Source organism: Culex pipiens, chromosome 3, assembly GCF_016801865.2.
Source record: "Culex pipiens pallens isolate TS chromosome 3, TS_CPP_V2, whole genome shotgun sequence".
Taxonomy (NCBI): Eukaryota; Metazoa; Arthropoda; class Insecta; order Diptera; family Culicidae; genus Culex; species Culex pipiens.
In genome coordinates this window covers 125,116,336-125,129,093 of record NC_068939.1, presented here as the reverse complement: position 1 = coordinate 125,129,093, position 12,758 = coordinate 125,116,336, and the positions used below count along the sequence as shown (strand labels likewise).

Sequence of the window (12,758 nt, the reverse complement as noted above, 5' to 3'; positions counted from 1 at the left end):
AGGCTGTAGGTAAGGTTAAATAGCAACAACAACGGTCCAGGGACAAGTTGCGCAGTAGAATGGAGTGGCTTTAGTTTATGAACCAGGGCTGAATTCCAAATTATAGGGACACGTGGTTTATGCAATCTTTCAACTTTTTGACATTCGACCATTCGTCTTTTCGACCTTATGTGTTTCGACCTATTGTCTCACATCCGATTAAAGTGTATTAGATACAGAACAGTATTAAATTTCACATGTTTTTACGGAAGTACACAATTTCTCAGATTTCACGCGTTCCGCAAAATTATGAAAATTCGCTGGGGCTTATTACTAACTCAAGTAAAACACTACTACATCTTACTACGGTTACCTACCGGCACAAAAAGGCGTTTGTCTGGAAATCTGTGTCTATTAAATGGGATGTGTTGTAGTTATGCTACACTGTTCAGCATAGTTTCTGCTCTGTTCGACGTGTAGTTAACGCACACACACACACCACACCCTCATCCGGTTCCGTTGTGCCGAGCCGAGCCCTTTTTCTCGTTTTTGTTTGGTCATGATGCTCTCCTGCGTGCCCTGCCTAACATGGCTGTATTTGGGCAAATTCAAGCAAAATATTGTAAAAGGACCTAAGTCAAAAATGTAAACAAACATCATTTTAGCTGCAAACGATGCTTAGAACCTAAAAGTATCGCTACATATTGAAAAAAGTTCAAAAAAGATTATTTTTGTGTGAAAAAAAAAGATTTTTACAAAGGCCCAAACTCATGACTTTTGAATTGTTTTGAAGATTTTTCATAGACCCTTTGCTTTCAAGGACCAATGTGGAAACTGGGTTGTTTTGATTTCGAAGATGTGTTAGTTTCAGGAACAATAACAATGTATTTCAAAACAAAGACCGGAACAAAGTATGGCCCTTTGTTTGAAATACTAGTAAAGTAACCAGCGGCCGGGCGGAACAAAACAGCGAGGCCACGGAACAAATTTAGCGCTTACGGCTGCGTCGAAAAGGACGACCTCATTAACCTGGACCAGGTGAGCACTGGACCGCTGAACAGTTCGGTTCGCGCAGCTTGCTCAGAAGTTCAGTCAGTGCTGGCGAGAATAACATGACGAACCAGACCAAGTGTGACCAGATCAGGAACACTTGCCAGAATTTTTTTTGGTCTATTTTGGAGAAGCTGGAATAGGGTGAGTGGACAATTTTGAAAATATAGATTGCAGTACATTAATATTTATCTTTGAAACCATCTGTTTGATCCCTCAACCCGCCAGCACCACAACCCTGGCTGTCCTTGCTGAACTCACTCACGGAGGAAAACCTGCGGCTGCACGCAGATTGCGCGTCGCCAACGGGCATCTCCCACCTTCGGCTTCGGCAGCAACGACGTGTAACCGGAGAACATACCCCTCAATTACTACGCCGGAGATCAGCCCCCGACGACGTTCAGAACAACCCGGCAATTGTGTCAAGCGCTGATGACCATCTGAATCTGTTTTTGTAGGATGGAACGGTGGGAGGTACAAGTCAGCGCTGTTTGTAACTGTAATTCGTCATGTGATGAGATCAAGGATAGCTATCTGCAGAATTGCCTTGCTGCGTGCGGTGAAGATCGTGGCCGAGGCAGTGGCCAAAACTCAGGGCGACCATGCCCGGCATCTGCTGGCCAACTCGAGCATCCGTGAACTGCTCGAAAAACAGCTGCGCCAGGGCAAGGACACGGTCAAGGCACTGCTGGCGAACCCAACAAGGAGCTGGAGAGGGCCGGTGGGCTGTTGAAGGAAACGCTGGAGCGGACGGCCGTGGTGGCCGAGGGGTTGAAACAGCTGTCGGCGATATCACTGCCCAAGGTTGGGTCACCGGGGCCGGCGTTCGAGTTTGGGAAGGCTGTGTTTCCCTTACAACAACAAGAGCGATTTCGAAGGAGAAAGCTTCTGATATTGGTACTGTGAATTAAATTCGTTACCTTGAATATAAACTTATTGTTGGTTTCTCATTTTAGCAAGCTTGGACATATCACAAATTACCCTCAAAGAATTGGAATAACGGTAGGACTCCAGAACCGACCAACCAACCGCCAAGCGGCCGACTACATGCCAGATTGGCAGGTCGAGAAACGGCTCGTGCAGGAATTCGGGCCCGATTGGCGCAAGAAACTGGCCATCTTCGACATGACTCCCATCGCGGCGGCCTCCATTGGCCAGGTGCACCGCGGAGTGCTGCACGATGGGACCGAGGTAGCCATTAAGATTCAATACCCGGGCGTGGCAAAAAGCATCAGCAGTGACATAGACAATCTGGTGTCGATGCTAAAAGTGTGGGACGTGTTCCCCGCGGGCTTGTTCATCGACAACGTGGTGGTGGTGGCCAAGCGAGAGCTCAACTGGAAGGTTGATTACACCCGGGAGGCGGAGTACACGGAACGTTTTGCGGAGATGATTCAGCACCTGCCCGAGTTTAGGGTGGCCAAGGTGATCCGCGAGCTGACGTCGCAGTACGTGCTGACGACGGAACTGGTGCCGGGGGGGGCCATGGATAAGTGCTTTAATTTGAGGTGAGTTTTTTTTTGCGTCGTATTTCATAGTCATTTAACACTTCAAATCTCCGCCCCCAGCCAGGACCACCGCGACCACATCGCCCGCTCGGTGATGAAGCTGGTGCTGAACGAGCTGTTCACGTTCCGGTGCATGTAAACCGACCCCAACTGGTCCAACTTTCTGTACGACGCAAGCACGCGGCAGATCATGCTGATCGATTTTGGCGCGACGCGCTTCTACCAAAAGCCGTTCATGGACGACTACATGAGGGTACGAGTAACTCTATTTTTAGTTAATTTTACGATTAATTTTTATTAATTTTCGTAGGTCATTGAAGCCGCCACCCGAAACGACGCCAGCGCATTTTGGAGCTGTCGCGCAAGATGGGCTTCCTGACCGGGTACGAAACCAAGGCCATGGAGAATGCCCACGTGGACGCGGTGCTGATTCTGGGCGAAATGTTTAGCATTATTTATTTATTTATTACGCCAAGATTGACTGCCGGCCCCTTTTCCAAGAGGTTGCGAGCAACTACAAATTCGACTAAATAGTATTTATTAGAGAGAAATAAAAGTGTTGTAGTTTTGCAAGGTCAGCTTAAGATTTATTTCGCGCTTATTCCTTCGACCGTAACCCTCTCTTCTACAGTGCCTGTTTCACGCAGGCCATGATATCGATCGCCAACTGGCAGCGATCCTCGTTCTCAACCCCGATGCATTCATCTGCAGCTTCCTCGAAAATGCGCTGTCTCAGCTGATCCGTTCCAACGACCACCCGCATAAGTGCCAGATAGCCTTCCTTCAGGAATCGCCTCCCATCCCATGCCATGCTGCTGCTGAACACACGACTGCAAACACTTCTGGACCCTCGTTACGGGCTCAACCGCCGTTATCAAACCCTAAACGTCCCCATCGGAGGCACCTTCCCGCTCCTTACAACTTTGCGCCAAATTTCGTCGTATTTCGAGCACCTCGTCGTCCGTCTAGAATTAACACAACTGTTGTACACGCCCTAGCCTCACAGTTCAAACCCAACGTTGTTACCCGCGCAAAAGCGGAAGCTGCAAGGAAAAACACCAGAGCGACCGCTAATTGCCAACGATTCATCTTATCTTTTTTCGGACGGAATCGGACACGAGTGCACTAGAAAATAAACTCAAAAAATGTGGAATATGTTTCATAATATCACAATTTATTTCATTTTGTATCCTTGTAACTACCTGGCCACCTAAATCTAACAAAATCCCAAGTGTTCAATCGAAATCAGCGAGACTCCTGCATCGCCTTGAGCTGCTTCTCTTACGGACCGATGTAGATCACGTGTGCGACCTGCTGCACTATTTCGTCCGGGTACGGTTCCTTGTAACTTATGGCCACTCCCTCAAATATCCTCGCTATGGATTCCACCTTTACCGGTCTCTTCCCTACCATGCTATATCCAGTTTCATTTGTTGCTCGTGTAGATGAAACGGCTGCCGTGAGGCTTCTCGGATAAAATCGACTGCAGCCGGAAAAGTCGGGCGTTTTCTGAACCGTAGCAGCAAAATCGGTCGGCAACTTCCAAAAAAACATCGGCGTTGATTCCTAACAGCTCTTTTCGCTCCCAGACTCACATATAACGTTTTCTCCGTCGCTTTTCACCGGGGACTTTTATTCTTCGCCAGTGTCGAACAGTTTGGTGAATGGTACGTCCAGCCTTATCCAACTGAACCGTTTTTTCGAAACGGATGTCGTTTCAGTCAGCACCGAGATGGAAATAAATTCTGCAACTTAATTTTCCATGAATGTGCATTCAGCAACATTTCAATATAACTAGTCTTACCTACGGTTGTTCAGACGGTCTTGTATCCTATTGTATCCATGATCACCTCACCTCAGAAAGTTTTTAACGCTAAAATCTTTCAAAATACTCAAATAATGATAAAAACGCTGAAACATTAAATTTAATGCAAAAGGCCAAACATGAGAATGAAATTTGTTTTGGTTTGGTCTTTTGACCGCGGGCCGAAGAAACAAAGCATAAACAAAAACAAACTGGCTTCGTGTTAGGCCAGGGGCCAAAATGGAAAATGAAACTTCTACTGTTTTCAAAGAGCCTAAAACGCAAAGGGCCAACTCGCTCCGCATGGTGCAAAATATTTTGTCAGGGCATATGTTGCTTTTTCATCAATTTTCTCGAATACAATATATTTTTCGATAATTCTAAGTACAAGACAATGTAGTCGTAATAGTTTTCCACCATTTAAGTGAATAATATTTCCAATTATCTTAATCCTCTTAAATTAGGATTTGGAAAACTTTTTCCAAACTTCATCTTGATTTTTCTCAATGTTATGAAAATGGACTTTGAACCTTTTACAATGTTTTGCTTGAAATATTGTCGCAAAGTGCCCTCAAACACCCACCCACCCCTAACCTATAGTTGTTGTTTGCTGTCCTATTGTTTCTCTCGTTCTCTTTGAACCATTCATTTAATGGTGCTGCAGCATCAGCCTTGTTTCGGTCCACTGGTAAGTAAGTACAAACACACAAACGCACACAGCTCGGTTCTCGGAGTGATTCACTTTGGGCTTCGGCTTAGTTCTCAGTTCGGGGACGCAGTGCAGAAAAAAGGATTTCCTGAGCTTAATTTTCCGCCAGACGAATCCGGGCCAGGCAGATTCACCTTGGCCGGTTAGGGTAAGGGGTTCTATTCATTCAGATCCTCGATTGAGGCAATTCCTAAGATGATAATTTTGAACGCTTGGAAACGTAAATCGAAACGATGTCGAAAAAAAGTTGCCCGACCCCTCTTCGATTTTTGAGAAACTTTGTCCTGAGGAATAATTTTGATATCTATTTCGATAGCTATTGGTGGTGCGGCTGTATGACCTCTTTAATAAAATATTTCCCAAATGCATTCTAACCAGTCCAGTGCATTGGGCCACGCCCATTTTCCAGCACTCTGCTAAGTGCTGCCAAAATTGATGAAATTTTAAGCGAACACTCACGAAAAGTAGCATTTAAGAGGCAGTATTTGTAAATTATGCTCGGTTTGTTCTAGAGGTCGTATCGAGGTGCTCCGATTTGGATGAAACTTTCAGCGTTTGTTTGTCTATACATGAGATGAACTCATGCCAAATATGAGCCCTCTACGACAAAGGGAAGTGGGGTAAATAGGGCTTCGAAGTTTAGGTCCAAAAACCTAAAAAATCTTAAAATTGCTCGCATTACCGTAAAACTTCATCAATTCCAACTCTCGTAGATGCATTTGAAAGGTCTTTTGAAGCACTTCAAAATGGGGCATAGACATCCAGGATCGGCTTGACTTTTTCTCATAGCTTTTGCAAATCGGAGCACCTCGATACGACCTGTTACACATTGGTGAAAAACTCGCTCTTAAAGAAAAAATCTCCTGGCATCACTGGCTCACTCCAACAGGCGCTGCTAGTGGTGTTGGTGGCCACTCTTTGTTCTGTATTTGCCTTCGCTTTTCACTCGGTTTTCTTCAGCCTTCGATTGGAATGGGTCGTCAAAATTCAAACGTCAAATGACTTGGCGTGTTGGTTTTTTTGACGGCGCTTGCTAATTATTTATATGTTTCGGGGTTATTTTTCAAGTGAGTCACTAACTAATGTTTATATGAACATGTTGTCGGTAGTTGGAAGCAATTTTATATCTTAAGCGCTTTGAAATCGTTAGCGCAAATGAAATGATATTGATGGCGACATTCATCTTGCGTGTGGATGTGTGTGCCAACAAAATGGTGAGAAATGGTCTCCCAAAATAGAAATGTTGATCAAAAGTGCATTAAATTTTATCTTTTTGGCCAGTAAATGGCTTAGATTTGCTTGCTTACTAGAGGCGATGCTGTTGCTGGTAAGTTTATAGCCTAAATAGTATTTTTGGAGCTTAAATCGAGCATCAAACCCTTCATATGACGAAGATAGGTGTTTGATTAGAAAGGGTTTATTTCCTCTATAAAAACACTTAAAATTTATTCAAAAAAAAAATTGTTATGTGTGAATTGTTTGATAAACCTATCAACTACAAAACCCTCACGCATTTGTCGTTAAATTTATCGTCATATTTTTTTACAACCAATTGTTTAAAAAAATGCAATTAGGGAAACTTGAACCAGCCTTAAGCTTAATTCGTTTGTATGGTATTTTGTACAGGGTATCCTTTAGTATAGTTGTAGATGACTTACTGCAGTTTGAACCATTCTTCAAATATGTTGAAAACTCAACTTACCAGCTTTGATAAACATTTTGATCTAAAAAAGAATATATTAATTTTTTAATATTTCACATACTAAACTTGTTATATTTTAAACATAAACGTTCAGGCTTTATGTGAAATTGCTGTAACTGATAGAAAATCAATAGTTTGCATGGATAAGAAACATTTTGCTTAAGATTTCTTCAAAATGTTGAAAGGGGGTTCAAGTTACCCTTAACATTTTGAAAATGACGGCTTTAAATATTTTGTTAAAACGCTTGGCATGACTCGACGAATTCATCAAATTATGTACCCTTATCAGCCAAACATAATTGAATGTTTAATTAAAGCTTTGAATTCATGCAAAAAGTTCAAAATTTTGCGAGAAATTAAGAGAGTTATGTGCGATCCATCAAATTTTTATACGATTCTTAACATGGTGATAATGATTAACAACACAGGAAAATACATTTATAATTTTTTTTCGTTGATAATTCTTCCATTACTATTTTGAACTTTCTCAAAAATATAAAAACTGTTCATAATAAAAAGATTAAATGTCACAATTACATTTTTTTTATATTATCTTCAAAAACATCAAAGCTAAAAAAACAATATTGAATTAAAAACGTAATTTCAGATTTTAGATTTTTAGAGCGAAAAGTTTCAATGAGTGTTCGACAATCGATCCGTCCACCCTACGTCCGGAGCACCGGCCAGTACGGACAGTCCTGAAATTCAAAGTTCTCGAAGTCGGGGCACCGATGGCGTGCTAAATTGAGTTGAAGCCGTTTCCGGGGATAATCATGTGCCGACCAACCCGAAACAGTTTGTCGTATATGTGGAACACCCAGAACTCGGAGTGGGAAAAGCTAGGTCTCGGTATAGTTTCGGTTTGGTTTGGTTTCTGGGGTGGTGCAAACTTGGGACAATGATGACTCTCTGTGCTCTAACTAACTGCCCGGTAATAGACGAAAGGGTTGCAGGCTAGAAGACTATGAAAAGTTTGCAGCTTAGAAAGTAGCAGAACGTGGAGTTACTGGAAATTCAAAGTTTTCCAGGTAGATTGAGGACTTTCTCTGTTGATGGTGCTGAGATTTGAAATGCTTTAATTTTACTTAAGGGAAGGAACAACTTGAAATTGAAACAATGTGCTTAAAATAACTCAACTCATAAACTGTAACAAATCTCTTTGTTTAGTTTCAACAATGATAGTGAAAATATCAACTTTTTCCCTTCCAGCTTGTTCCCAATAAATATGCCAACAAAACGGGTAATCGTTTAAGCCCGGCCTGACGTATTTTGTCCCTGGAGCGCACCTCGAATGGTTTCAATTAAAACATGTGAAGTGAAAAGTTATTCTCCTGGTACCGAAAATGCAGTGCCTAAAGCTAGCAAAAAAGGACGGGAAACAGACCTGCCCTGGCAGTGCAGAACAGATAGAAAAACATTATTGTTAGCGCGAAATATCAGAAAATAAACGGTTGGGAAGCCATGCACGTGGGGAAATTTTGGAGCCAGCAAAAAAAACTTTTTATTTTTTGCACAGGTACGCTGGGACCACAATCAATACGGGGCTTTGAAATCAGGGGATATTTCCTCCAAAACCTGCTGAAATTCTACAGGGACGTTAACTTGTTTTTTTTTTTTGCTTCGTATTGTGCCGAGTACATTCTGAAAAAGGGAAGCATATTTTTTCACTGGGACAGTAAGCCCTCTGGGAGTAAAAAATGTGTTTCCTGTTTTGTGTTGATTTGGTGAACCCTTAGTCGATAGTCGATAAAATTTAAATTTTGAAAGCTTTATCAAAATCCACAACAAAATCAATAAAATTGCACTCATCCAAGCTAAATAATAATAACTTATTCTACGAACAACTTTCCCCAAATTCGGAAAACTCCATAAAATTATATTTTTCTGACTTTGCTAAAACTTTGTGAAGCTCGTCCATACAATTTTGGCAGCTCTCCTTGCAAGAATGGTTTATGAATATTGGAAAATCTGTACCTTGAGAAGGGAATTCATGATCAATTTAGTTTTTTCAGAAAATTTGTTGTTTGAGGACTATTCAGAAAACACACACACTGAAATAAAAAAGTTTATTTCACAAAAAAAAGGTTTTCAAATATTTGTAACATTTTGAAGCACACTTAGAACCTTTTGAAAACTAACCCGAGAAATAAACGTTGTGCAATGTATTCTGAATAGTTAATAACAATTGTACAAGTTTTTTAATGAAAATTTTGATTATTAGTCCTATTTTACAATGCTCTCTGATTTTTCGAGGAAACTACAAATCAATTTTGCATTTGCCCCATGATATTTAAAAGTTATTCAAAAATCACCACAAATAATTTTAAATAACCGTAAATCTAAACTTGTAAACCGTTATAAACCTAGTTTCTGAAAACACTAAAGCAATCCGGTTTCAAAAGGAATTGCTCTACGTAAAACAAGTGCAATCAAGATGCCTTTATTATAACCTCAAAATTTCAGAGAAAATGATCGAAATTTTTCACGTTTCAAAAAAATAGAAGGTTCCTCTTTAACGATGTAATATTACTTCGTTTCATACTGAAAATATTTCATTACACAAAAAAAGTTAAATTTACACTCATCCCCAGGTGTAATATATTTTTTATGTGCAACAAAGCTTAAAAAGAAAACTAAATGAATATATTAATTATATTGACGATTCATATGGCGCATATATTGCCAGTCAAAATTGCAGAAATTTTGAAGTTTTATCATTTCCAGATTTTAGATACATAACAAAAGTCTTGATTATCCGAAGGTGTATAGGACTGCGGATAATCAAATCATGACCAAAACAATTTTTTTCATTTTTTTTTATTTTCTTACTTGTAACATAAAATTCGAGTAAGACGACAACAATTCAGTCAAATTTGGATATCGGTTGTCTTTTATATTGGAAAAAGCATTTTTTCAATACACAGTACAAAAATCATATTAATATTACATCTGGGAAGGGGTACATCTTTTATGTCAGAAAAAAAGTGTGTCTGGAAATGTTTACTTTTACCACTTTCCTGATGCAATGCCACTTTTTCAGAATAAATTGAGGTAAAATTATAAAATTAAATAAGATAATATTCAACCTTCCAAAATTACATTTTTCACATTTCGACCATCAAAAAAAAGACAGCGAAAACAAAAATCGTGATTCGATTAACCGATGTTAAATTTTTCCGAAGCCTCCGGATAATCGAGGCTGGAATGTCTGACATTTTACCAGTAAGAATGTTTAAATTGCCACTTTTTCAGTCTAAATTGAAGTAAAATTACACCATAAAAAAAGATCATATTAATTCTTCCAATTTTACACAATCCAAAAATACACTTTTTCTTACATTGTATGAACTTTTCAAAAGAACAGCAACCTTGGTAAATATGCATGGAACAAATTCCAGTGAATTATTTTGAGCATCATGAAAAAAAAAAGATTTTTTAATCAGCATTAATTTGGGAATTGTGTGCGCTACACAGTAAAAATAATCATGGTAATATTACATCTGGGAAGTGGTACATCTTTAATGTTAGAAATTTTAGAAATGTGTAAGAGCAATTCCAGCTCAAATCAGGATTTTTCTGGTACTTTTGTACCCGACCCTCTCCGATTTCAATGAAACTTTGTAGACATGTTATCCTAGGCCTATATAAGCCATTTTTGTGTATATGGAGCCAATAGTACTCGAGAATAACATTTGAGAAGTGCGTAAGGTATTTAAATATTTTTGTATTTTGCAATTTAAAAATTACTGATCTCGAAGCCGTTGCGTCGTATCAAAAAGTGGTCAAAGACAAACTTGTAGGAAATTGGACGGGTTTTCTGATAAAAATACACTGAAACAAAAATATACGCCACTGTTAATTTCATTTTTCAATTTTTAAGTTTAAAAGTTAAATTTGAAGGTGATGTCACGAATTCCCCAGATAATTTTACATAAATGTCTCCATATTGACCATTGTCCTATGTCCAATCCTTGGGAAGATACAGCGGTTTTAAAAATAAAAATGTTGAAAAAACGGGATTTTTGGTGGTTTTTGGCATTTTCTATATGACAGACTTGGTTTTTCAGTCTCGTAAATATTTTTACCGGAAAGCTCGTCCAATTTCTCATAAGTTTGCCTTTGACAGCTTTTTGATTTATATCGTTTTTATATTTACGTAATCAAATTTACTATCCTGGTTTCTACCACACTGAAAAAAATATTCTATTTTCAGTTATAAGCGATGTAATTAAGCTTATTTCTGTAAGCCCTTACATATAATTGAAATGCTGTCAAACTTATGGGAAATTGGACGAGCTTTCCGTTAAAAATATTTACGAGACTAAAAAACCAAGTCAGTCATATAGAAATTGTCAAAAACCACCAAAAATCCCATTTTTTCAACATTTATATTTTTAAAACCGCTGTATCTTCCCAAGGATTGGACATAGGACAATGGACAATACCGAGACTTGTATGTAAAATTGTCTGGAGAATCGATTCCCACTATCGGTTTTTAAAAATTTTGACGTTTAGACCACTTTAAAAAAAACAGTTTTAGTAAATGATTTTTGTATTTTTTTAGGAGAGACATACCATCCTGCATTTTTCGTCAGTCTTTTAGTAACATTTTAGGCTATTTTCTCAAAAATTTTGAACGAAAAAAATTCGTGACATCACCTTCAAATTTAAGTTTTAGACTTAAAAATCAAAAAATCTCATAGATGTGGCGTGTATTTTTGTTTCAGTGTATTTGTTTCAGAAAGCCCGTCAAATTTCCTACAAGTTTGTCTTTGACCACTTTTTGATACGACGCAACGGCTTCGAGATACAGTAATTTTTAAATAACAGAATACAAAAATATTTAAATACCTTACGCCCTTCTCAAATGTTATTCTCGAGTACTATTTGCTCCATATGCACAAAAATGGCTTATATAGGCCTAGGATAACATGTCTTCAAAGTTTCATTTAAATCGGAGAGGGTCAAGAAAAAAGTATCAGAAAAATTCCTGATTTGAGCTGGAATTGCTCGTAATTTAACAGTTTTCTGGTGTAATGTCAGTTTTTCAGTCTAAATTGAGGTAAAATTGCATGATAAAACAGGTAATATTCAATCATCCAAACTTTTACGAGCCTTTTTACTGTGTTGCTCAGCACGTCCCTAGTTCCATTTCAAGTTTTAAAGCAGATCCTAATAAATAGTAGTTAATGTAACAAGATGCAAAATCATGATTTTTCCAGCCCTAGTCTTAACGAGGCTCTACTAAGTTGTGTAGATACGATCAGTATTGACAAAATCAAGTTTTGCAATTCCGGAAAACACCTTTTGAACTATTTGTTCACTAAAAATGTTTGTTCTGCCGTGTCGACATTGTTTTAGTTTTGAAGATGACCAAACACATGGACACCAACTTAAAGAGGGGAAAAAATGTTTTACTGAAAAATTCTCTTCAAAAATTCTTTTCGGAATTGCAAAAACATTTCAACTGGTGCTGTAAAAATCATAATTTTGCAACTTTTAGAACTAACCACATATTGCTCGCAGTTGTCTGCTGAGGGTTATTTTTGTAGTATCTTTAGTGTTGATGAATAGTCTGCTCAAGCATTCGTTTCACCGCTCGATCTGCGCCAACAAATTATTTTACCTTTTTTTATTCTTTTCAAATTGTTATATCTGATAGCTATAGCATCGCCGAATAAAAAAAAACTACACAGAAAAAAATAATGTAAATTTGGAAGCTTTAATTTTGGAAGGTTGAATATTAGCTCTTTTATGATGTTATTTTACCTCAATTTAGAATGAAAAAGTGACATTACAACAGAAAAGTGGTAAAATTACACATTTCCAGAGGTAAAATTACACCTTTTTTCTAACATAAAAGATGTACCCCTTCCCAGATGTAATATTACCATGATTTTTTTTTTCTGTGTAGTAAAGATTGTTTGAACTACAATAAATCTCTTTATTTTTCAGCACCTTTCTAGTTTCATACTTTAAAATCAGTTTTCAAATTTGTAGCAAATG

At 38.6% G+C, this 12,758-nt stretch overlaps 2 pseudogenes; one reads left to right on the top strand and one right to left on the bottom strand.

Annotated features, from left to right (window-relative positions):
* Positions 1-1,465: 1,465 nt before the first annotated feature.
* On the top strand, positions 1,466-3,071 carry LOC120431898 (atypical kinase COQ8B, mitochondrial-like; annotated as a pseudogene).
* A 64-nt stretch (positions 3,072-3,135) lies between these two features.
* LOC128093415 (general odorant-binding protein 19d-like) lies at positions 3,136-3,626 on the bottom strand (annotated as a pseudogene).
* Between the last annotated feature and the right edge of the window lie 9,132 nt (positions 3,627-12,758).